Source organism: Metopolophium dirhodum, chromosome 2, assembly GCF_019925205.1.
Source record: "Metopolophium dirhodum isolate CAU chromosome 2, ASM1992520v1, whole genome shotgun sequence".
In the NCBI taxonomy this organism is placed as follows: Eukaryota; Metazoa; Arthropoda; class Insecta; order Hemiptera; family Aphididae; genus Metopolophium; species Metopolophium dirhodum.
In genome coordinates, this window is record NC_083561.1 from 39,347,148 (window position 1) to 39,359,088 (window position 11,941).

The window sequence follows — 11,941 nt, forward strand, 5'->3', positions numbered from 1 at the left end:
ATAATTTCTTATCGTGGAACTGAACTGTCCCCATAAACACATTCCAACTGGTTGTTAACTACCGTGGTGGTAACCACCGTTAAACATAGTACCGAAATACTGCGTGTTATATTGCCTATGTAATTTTTAAGAAGGTTATACACTCAGAGTATGGTGAACATGTTGTGACAATATAGACAATAATATTATATAATTCACTGAAGTTCTACAGTTTCACAACGCGAAACACCACGGTTCGTACGTAGTGAACGGCACTGTCACAACATTTTCACCATACTTCACGTGCGAAAAAAAAAAAGATGTGTCAACTTACGGGGAACAGAGACACAGAGATAGATTATATAGAATACTGTATTTGTATACACTTTGTTTATAAGTTATACAAATGACCAGGGGTGTTTATTATAAATTATAATCAATAAGTTCATAATGTTAGAGGCTTAGGTATATAATATACATTATGATATATCTGTAGTTCTGTACATTAATTTTCATTAGCCGTTAATTATTATTATATAAATCAGAATATAATATATTGAGGACCTACCCATTATATATTACCTATATTATATTACATTCATTGCAAGTAAAATATTATGATTTTATTAAATTTGACTTATAATTTATCAATAACAATTTTATTCTGGAGGTATATTTGAAAAGTTTAGGTAAGTAACATTTTATTTATTGAAACGCAATTTAATAAAAATTACGTAGAGTAAATCAAAGAGTATAGTCGTATAATTATAGGTACCCTATATAGGGTAGATAGATAATTATGCACTTTATGTGACGAATAAATGTAGCACAACCATAGCTAGCTATAAGTAATAGTATATTGTTTTTTTACAGACAGACATTTCAAATTAAAATTTTGAATAAATTGTATTTTTATAAGCAATTAAAATATATTATTCGTAACTTTGTAAGGATGTTTTTGCTGTTACGTTTTATTATTATTGTAATACACAATACAATAATCAAAATATTTAGATCCATTTCAACTACCAAGTCCACAAACCCATTCTCACCATTCTATATTTCTATGATATTGTTATTTGTTTTTTTTTATAAATTTCGAATTTCGAATCGACGGTTACAACTTACAATTATAATATTATATTATATTTAAGTAGGTACCTAAATGTTGTTTCTAATTTGTTTTAGTATCAATATTTTTCATTTTAGTAATAGGTAGAATGTAGATGCATAATATTATAATATGTACCTACATTAAACGTAGGTAGGAAAGCGGGTGTGAAAAATTTTATATTATGTTACATAATATTAAAATGAACTATGAAGTAATGTATTTTAAAGGCATTTTAACGGGGGGTCTGTTTCATTTAAATGTGTTAAGTCTCTCCAGGTCAAAAACTGAAATTGTGCCTATGATATTAATAGTTAAATAATAAGCAACAATAATTTAATAATAACGAAGTGCTTGATGCCTGTTATTGTACACCTAGATTGTTCAATCTTCAATTACCTACCTATTGTTGTACATAGTGCATTATGCAGTAATACAATTTCAAACTAAAAACACAGAATCTGGTGTAACCGTTAGTCAATAGACATATTATGAAAATAATGAAAAGTGCATAGAAATCGAAGATTTAATTATTATGTACTTATTTATGCAATATAAAATATCACAAAATAAATATTTTTTAAATTAAAAATAAAAAACCTTTTTTTTACTGAAATATATACGATTAAGTTTTAACTAGGTAACTATCTAGTATCTTAGTATCTATAATCTAAATATTATAATTCATTAATAATTTTTACATTCCCTATCTATATAAAAGAAAATATATCACAAACAATAGGTACTTTATCACTAATCGGATACCTAGTGAAACAAAAAAATGAAAAATTGAAATATTTTAACACCCCCCCCCCCCCCTTGACCAATTCCTGCGGACGTCCATGTATTGTGTAAAACCAGAGCCTGATTGGTATGTATCGGTCCATCGAGATTTTCATGTCATACAGATTACAGGTCCATACAGATTTTCACAAGCAGCCAATTTACATATCCACTGGCCAAAAATTACGTCAAAAAATGTTACGAGCTTATATGTGGCTATTCGTGTTTTAAACATTTTAAGGATTACCTATCTTGGTAGCTCCACCCGGCCCTGTGTACAACAAATTGTATATATAATATTATACAGTCGTGATTATACATAATATAAGTTAGGTATACACATTTTACTAATATTATCTATTTATATATTTATACATATTCAGTATAAAGATCTTATTGATGCCAGAGTTGTGAGCGCATGTATGTTCCGTTTCCGCTAATTGGATAAACCCTTGCTGGCGGTTTTTACGTGCTATATTATAGTCTGTTTAATTATAATTTATAACAATTTATTTATATACGACACTATTATACAAATAATGTATCAGCAGCCGAACACTATTTATAGTCCGCTATAACGACTCATGGATATTTTTTAATGATTTATTCAAACAATCGATTATGACAGTTGACTATTTATTTGCTTTCGAAAGTTTATTAATAGTGGGATGATCTTAGTAGGTAATTGAGGACTGTTGAAATTTCCTTCTAGTCCTTACTACTCGTGTTGCCTTCAACAACGGCACACGACTTTATAGTTTCTTGTATTTAACTATTAGTTTGTCAACTTCACCTTCATAATTGTGTTAAGTACCTATACATATAGTTGAATATATTTAACACCTCATCTGTTATTGTAAGTGATTTTTTTGTTTGTGGTATCGACGACGTCGCCGGAACTTCTGGCGAATTACTTGGGCACATATTATTGTAAGTACCCATCTACAAAGCTGGACAGTAACTAGTTAATAAGTTAAAAGTTACTTTTTTTGGTAACTTTTAACTAACTAGTTAAAAAAAATATATAATATAAGAAAGTAACTTAGTTATTTCATTTCATGAAAATTTGTAACTTAACTTAGTATTTATTTTATAAAATTAGCTTAGAATAATTTAACTTTAACTAGTTAAAAAAATTGGTTTACTTGCCCAGTTTCGCCAACCTAGTTGCACTTATCTTAGGTATATTATTAAGTATATTAATAATTAAGTATAATTTAATAATATATTCATTATTATTTATAAATCATTAAATTTAAAACTAAAAGTAATTTGAAATTTCTGTTACATAGTATAAAACTGGGTTACCTACCACCTAGGTACCTACTGCTAATTTTTAACCTGTATAATATTATTCTATATAGGTACTATCGTTTTTAAAACCAATATGCAATATAAATTATAAATTAAAATTGTAGCAGAAAATTATCTTTTAGTTTGGTTTTAATCAATAGGTAACAATATTAACAATGGATATTGCAATGGATACCCCTATAATTTTTTCAAACAATTTTAAATATTTTAATAATTTAATTTACAGTATGATTATTTTATCATAAATCATGATTCACTGATTATATAGGTAAATATTATTATTAAATAAATATCAATTTCAAAACAACATATTGAATGTATTGAAGACTTATCAAATGTAATACAATCAATTTCTAAGTATAAACTGTGTCAAAGACTAAATTCATGGCATGTATCAAAGTATTTTTCAGTCACTAGCAGTGTTAGCACAAATATATTAAAAATAGATAGTACAGGAACGTACAGACATACTAATTGTTAATTTCTCCTTGATATTGGTAGTAAATGCACATATTGTGCTCAAGCCCTTGAGACAAGTCAAACAGTAAAAAGGTTGCTTGTAAATTCGCCCAAAAGACTAAAATTTAAAGTTACTCCAACAAAGAGAAAAATGTTAGAGAGATTGCAAAAAAAGTCAGAGATTATCAGAAAAAGAAATAAACGCCAAGAAAATAGAATAACAATTTTGAAAAATGATTTACCAGAATCAATTAAGAAATTAGAAAGTATGGTGACATCTGATATTACTGAAAAACTTAAAGCTACCACAATGTTCCTGATTACCAACAGGCGACAAGTTATAATTAAAGACATTTTAGCAGCTACTAAGGTTTGTTATATTAAAGAAAATTCAAAGAAAATAATGAAAAAAGATAATATTTTTCTATTTTAGGTTAAAAATTCAAAAGGAAGACGTTATTCTGAAGATTTTATAGTTTTATGTATGCTTTTACACATTCGGTCTCCAGGAGGTTATAATTTCTTAAAGAATAATAATTTGTTACCATTGCCATCTGTTCGTACAATTAGACGCTATTTAGCATTATTAGATATGAAATGTGGTTTTGACAAACAATTTTTTGAATTGTTTAAAAATAACCTTCAGAAAAAAAGTGGTATGCAAAAACATGGAATCATACTATTTGATGAAATGTCTGTAAGACAGGCTATATCTGTATGCTCCAAAACGTTGACTTATAAAGGTCTTGTGGATTTTGTAGAAGACCCAAAAGCAAATGACATCAAAGAACAAGCAACACAAGTGCTCGTGTTTATGTTTCAGCTTTTAGCTGATAATTATATACAGGCATTATCAGTTTTTGCATCCAAAGGCCTAGTTGTTGGAATAGAGTTAGCCAAATTGTTTGTCAAATGTATTATTCTTTTAGAGGAAAGTGCTCTAGTTCATGGATTTGTGTATATATAATATAATAACATATTATATATTGACATACCTACTTAAAAATACATCAGACATTTATAAATTTTTTTACAAATAGTATTTGTACTACACTACTATACTCACGGTTTGCATTGGTTAGATTTCAACTAAATCTATGATTCAAATGATTTTTCAGGTTATTTACGTTTTTTATTTGATTTTAGAAGAAATATTGAGTGAACACAAATTAAGTTTCCCATGTTTTACACATGCCACTGATATAATTTCTTTCGTAGTTATATATTACATACGTATGAGAATGAGGCAGTTTTCCCAACAAGTAAATCATAAAAATAAAAAATTGAATCGTAATAAAAAAAAAAATTGCTAAGTTATATTCGACATAATACATGAAAGTACCTATTGCACCAAACGTTGAAATTGTACTGTAAATATTTGTAAATATTAAAACAATAAAATATAATATGGTTAATTATTAAAGTAAATCATTATTCATTATTATCAATGTATTAATTTATTTTATTTAGTTAATACTTAATTATTAATTGGTGACCGGTTTTAGATTCTGAGATCTGAGCGCCGAGCGGAGCGATGTTTTTTTTTAAATTTGTAACAATGTTGTCACTCTGCAGCCGATGACCGATGGTTAGTTGGTAAATAGGAAAATGCAGCAAGTTGGAACAGAAGCGCAATTAAAATAGTGGATTAAATAAGTACTAAAATGTCCTCTGTAAGCGGGCACAATAATAAGCAAAGAGTCCCGACCTTATCTTCTAAGGCCGTGCTTTATATCATGTTATTTTAGCTTAGAGAGGACATTTTAGTTGAGTTTTTCGCCGCTAATTTATTAGGCGCCCCGGTTTGAACTTTATTGAAGTTATGAATACAATTTAAAATATTTTAGCGGCGAACGAAAATTAAACATCACAATAAATTATTATTATCGTAATTGAAATTAGAAAACAGAAATATTGTATTATACAGAATGTTTAATATATTATTTAACAGGTAGGTAACATAATATAAAAATACCACTGAGTATATTATTTATTATTTATGAGGACAAACAATAAGAATGTTTTTTTTTAATAATTGTATGTATAATATAATAACTAGAGCGCGGATTTTTATGCACTAAAAAGTATCAAAATATGCCATATAATATGCAGTAAAAATCATGAAAATATGCAAAAATAAACAGTAAAAATCATGAAATTCATTTTTTTTATTTATTTAAAATTTTACAAATTAAACTTCTTATAACAATTAATTACTTAAATACTAAAATATTAAATACTTATATAAATTTCTCTTTAAATTTTTTAAATTTTATTTACTATTAAAATGAATGATCATATGCATTTCAAGTTTTTCTTCAGTGAAGCTATGACGTTTATCAGTTAACATATTTTTAAATACTGAAAACGAACGTTCGACGTCAACCGAAGTTGTTGGGGCATATTTGAAACAACTTTTATTTTCGGGTCTTGATAAACATCTTCGAGCTGAACGTTTTCGCCTGATAGCAGTACTGCATTTATTTTTCGTAGAATTTCTAGACCTTTATTTTTATTGGAAAGCTCATTTTTATTTTGTAGTAAGTGTTGCACCTTTTGGCCCAGGAATAGAGTTAATTTTTTCTTTGATTTCGTCAATTATTGAAAAGCTTTCATGTAAAGTCATATTTTGAGTTTCCAGTTTTTTTATGACTATCACTAAAAATGCCAAATGAGTTGATATAAATGTTAAATCATTGACAACATGTACCATCTTCAATTATATTCAAAACTTTTCTAATACTTTGCGCATCATCCATTGCCTGCAGTCTCTCGATAACTTTTTTATATTTGGTAAGATAATCTGCGTAATATAACATATTAACATACCTACTTAAAAATACATTGGACATTTATAATTTTTTTTACAAATAGTATTTGTACTACACTACTATACTCACTGTTTGCATTGGTTAGATTTCAACTAAATCTATGATTCAAATGATTTTTCAGGTTATTTATGTAAACAATTGATGTACATGTATTACACAAGAAACTATCAAGTTTGTAAGACATCATTTATATCTCATCAAGGACATTCGCATAAAATGCAAGCAGCTTTGGTTAACCTGAAAACCCACGGACGATTTATACATCCAAATATAACTTTCTTCTATTTTATTAAAAATATTGAACAAAAATTTGAAAAATATTGTAATTCACCTTACGTTTTTTATTTGATTTTAGAAGAAATATTGAGTGAACACAAATTAAGTTTCCCATGTTTTACACATGCCACTGATATAATTTCTTTCGTAGTTATATATTACATACGTATGAGAATGAGGCAGTTTTCCCAACAAGTAAAACATAAAAATAAAAAATTGAATCGTAATAAAAAAAAAATTGCTAAGTTATATTCGACATAATACATGAAAGTACCTATTGCACCAAACGTTGAAATTGTACTGTAAATATTTGTAAATATTAAAACAATAAAATATAATATTATGGTTAATTATTAAAGTAAATCATTATTCATTATTATCAATGTATTAATTTATTTTATTTAGTTAATACTTAATTATTAATTGGTGACCGGTTTTAGATTCTGAGATCTGAGCGCCGAGTGGAGCGATGTTTTTTTTAAATTTGTAACAATGTTGTCACTCTGCAGCCGATAACCGATGGTAAGTTGGTAAATAGGAAAATGCAGCAAGTTGGAACAGAAGCGCAATTAAAATAGCGGATTAAATAAGTACTAATATGTCCTCTGTAAGCGGGCACAATAATAAGCAAAGAGTCCCGACCTTATCTTCTAAGGCCGTGCTTTATATCATGTTATTTTACCAATTCCCCGTTGGCCGTTTTAGATTCACCACGGATATAGATACTATCATGGCTAAATATATTTAGCCATGGATACTATAGTATCTATATCCGTGAGATTCACCATGAACTAAGTTATAAGTAGGTTAACACTGACTTAAAAGTTAAAATGTTCATGTAAGATGTATAATAATATTTAAACCTTATGGGTAACCATAAAATTAAAAACGAATATAAAATTGTTTCTTAAAAAAAATAAATAAATACGAAAGAATATTGGAAAGATTAACATTTAATTTAATTTTTGGTATTAGTTTTTAAATCTGTATATTAGGATATATTAGGAATGCAATAATAAAATATTATACAACACGTTTCAGGTGTTTCCACCACATATTAATTCGTGGTATAAACTGCTTAAGAGCTAAAAATATAATATAACGTTTACGAAAACTCCCGGGTGTGCCGGCGATAACGATCTATAGTAGACCACTGACAATATGGGCAATAAATAATAATATAATATAGAGTTCGTATTTGGAGAATCCGTCTGTTGTTTTTGTTATTGACGATTGACGAATGACGATCGTTTTCTACAAAAATTAAATATTATTTATATTTAATTTGGAAACAGGGCGCGCCACTAATCGGTATTATGTTGGCTTGTTACTGTTGTAATGTTTTGTAAATTGTAATTTTGTTGAAAATACTAAATAATAAAAACCGCACTCCTGGAGTCCTGCACGTCACGTCGGAGCTTTAACAGTAAACATTTAACTACCTATACAGCTTTACTTTATTTTATTTTTCATATAATTATAAATAAGTGAAGTGATGAATAAACGTCAAAAATTCTCCATATCGGACTTCTTCAATAAAAATACATTTTAAAGCAATACATATACGTAACTTAGTACGTTAAATACGTACTAAAATGTCCTCTGTAATAAGCAAAGAGTCCTGACCTCATCTTCTAAGGCCGTGTGTGATAGTATCTACAGCCGTGCGTGGAACCGTAAGTTAAGATTGAACAGCTTTCGCGCACGAGCCGCCGATCACCGTCTGACCCGGCCGCGGACTAAGATAGTAGTTAGTATCTTAGTCCGTGGACCCAGCCTGCTATAGCAGCTCGATTTTGTAAGTCGATACTGTGTTAACGAAATTATTAGATAGTGATCACTATCGATGTATTCTAAAATGTATCAAATTCAGTTATCGACACAGTGATTCTGTAAAATGGCTCTATCGTTAGTTCGCGCCACTGACTATGATTAACAGGACTGGAAAGTGGAAACGAACAATAGTGCACTGTAATATAATGAAAAGATCGGTTACGGAAAGTCAATGAGCGATTGTATCGCCATCTCCTAGTATCTATCTTTTTCACCAGCTTCCTACGCTGCTCTATTACCTACTATATACAGTGACTAAATTTTAATTACTCAATTTTGTCGCCACGATCGCTCGTTAACTTTCCGTAACAGATTTTGATCAAAATATGATAAAGGTTCGTTTCCAGTCCTGTATGTTTTGGTCATAACAAATTAAATTTGTCCATGGTTCGCGCTTACACATTTCGTTACGTTAGTTATGTTGGCTTCAACTCATTTTATACGCGTAATGATACCGGTTTATCAAATGTACGTTTAAGCAAATAAAACGGTTTTAAATTCTTAAACTACATAGCGCGAGCGTTTTAGCTTTCACAACGGCTTAGTTATAAACCGTTTTAACGCCATCATATAAACATAGTATATAACTCCATCTATTGTACATGATCTAAGGAATAACTAGGAGGCTCACTTAATGAGAACTCGAAAATCAATGAAAAATGTTTGGGATATCAGTGTAGCCAGGATTTGGAAATAATTAAAAATTCTCTTTTACTGCTAAAACTAATGGCGTTTTCCCATGGATTATGTCAAATTTGAATTCAATGATATAATATCATTGTATAAGAAAAACGATTCTGAGCGAAAACGGTCAATCAGCCTATGATATTACCAAGTATATTTGATGATATTATTGTGAATAAAGTAATTTATATAATATTATAACCTATTTACGTGGAGCCTTGTTTTCAATTTTCGATCTTTAGCTATAAAAGTTGAACATTTTATAAATTTCTAACTACAAATTAATGAACTTTGAACAAAATTTGAACTTAAAATGCTTATAAAAAAAAGTTATGCATATGTATTTTTAATATTTTTTAACTGTTACTGTAACAATATATCAGGAGCCTCGCATTCAATTTTTACGCTTTTTTACCCAACAAAAAAATTTTTATTGATATTTATAGAAAAAAAAATAAAAAAAGGTGGATAAGTGGATGTCGCTCTGCTGTACAGTAGGTTACAAGTGGGTCACTGTAATGGATGGTGTTAAATTTGAATTCAATGATATAATATCATTGTATAAAAAAAAACGATTCTGAGCGAAAACGGTCAGTCAGCCTATGATTTTACCAAGTATATTTGATGATATTATTGTGAATAAAGTAATTTATATATAACCTATTTACGTGGATCCTTGTTTTAAATTTTCAATCCTTAGCCATAAAAGTTAAAATTTATAAATTCTTAACCACAAAATAATTAATAAATTATAAATTTGATAAATGTTGTCAAAATTTGAACTTTAAATGCTTATAAAAAAAAATTGTGCCTATGTATTTTTAATATTTTTCAACTGCCTTTGAAACAATAACCTAGGAGCCTTCTATTAAATTTTCAAGCTTTTTTACTCAACAGATAAAATTTTATTGATATTTATAGAAAAAAAAACTAAAAAAATTGAAAACTGACAATGGCCGTAAACAACTCAAAAAGAGTCAAAATATTTTGTAAATTTTATGGTGTATAGAAAATGCTAATATAAACATTCAGTCAAAATTTCATGTCCCTACAGTCATACGTTTTTTTTTTTTTGTTTTCAATCCTTAGCCATAAAAGTTAAACATTTTATACATTTTTAACTACAAAATAATTAATAAATTATAAACTTGATAAATATTGTCAAAATTTGAATTTTAAATGCTTATAAAAAAAAATTGTGCTTATATATTTTTAATATTTTTCAACTGCTATTAGAACGATATATCAGGAGCCTTATATTAAATTTTCACGCTTGTTTACCCTACAAAAAAAATTTTATTGATATTTATAGAAAATAAAATAAAAAAATTGAAAACTGACAATGTCCGTAAACAGCTCAAAAAGAGTCAAAATATTTTCAAAATTTTATGGTGTATAGAAAATGCTTATATAAATATTCAGTGAAATTTTCAAGTATCTACAGTTATTCGTTTTTTAATTAAAATAAAATAAGAAAATTGTTACATGTGAAATCGAGTGAATATCAAATGTTGTAAAAATATAAATTTCAGACGCTCATAAAAATTTAATTTAAGTTTCTTGTAGATATTTTTTTTTTTGATAAAGGTAGACAAACTTATGAGTCATTTTATATTACATTTTCAAATCTTAGATTTAAAAAGAAAAATTTTTATGAATTCTCAACTCAAAATAATTTGCTAATTTTCGTGATTTTTCCGTATATTGTCAAAATTTGAACTTTAAATGCTTATTAATAAAAACTGGATTTTTAATTTTTTTTCATCTGCCTTTGAAACAATAACCAGGAGCCTTCTATTAAATTTTCAAGCTTTTTTACTCAACAGATTAAATTTTATTGATATTTATAGAAAAAAAACTAAAAAAATTGAAAACTGACAATGTCCGTAAACAGCTCAAAAAGAGTCAAAATATTTTCAAAATTGTATGGTGTATAGAAAATGCTAATATAAACATTCAGTGAAATTTTAAAGTATCTACACTCATTTGTTTTAGAGTTACACCAAAAACCAAAATCGATTTTCTCGAAAACAGATTTTGCGTAAAAATTCCCGTTTTTCCTTAATTTTTCTTTTGTTTTACACGCTGCTTTTGAAAACTACTGGGAAATGTTTACTTATGACCCCCCCCCCCCCCAAAGTACCAACTAGATTCACTTTCCTATCAGAAAAGTTACTGTTGAAGAAAATCCAAGCACTTTTATTGTCCTAAAAGGTGACGACAGACACATAAATAAAAAAAATAAAAAAAAACACCCATCATTGTAAAATCAATACATTCATCGCTTCGCTCAGAATTTAAAAGTGCCTATTTGAAAGTATCTGTAAATACTTGTATCTGTACTTGAATACTTTTTAAACCTATTTTTACCTATGAAATCAAAAATTCGTACAAACCGTACAATATTACTTAAACAAATTCCACAAAACGTAAGTACCTAACTACCAACTACATGTAATAATGTATGTATAGGTACGAGGTACCTACCTATATAGTAAATTATACATTTACTAGAATGGCCAATGCGTAGGTATGGAACGTGTTGAGAAAATCAAATAATCATCACGACCAACAGATAACATTGGTAGGAAGTAGGGAACTATATATTATACCTATATAATATATATGACGTGTGTACCTATATAACGATTACAATTATCACTCCGTCGTA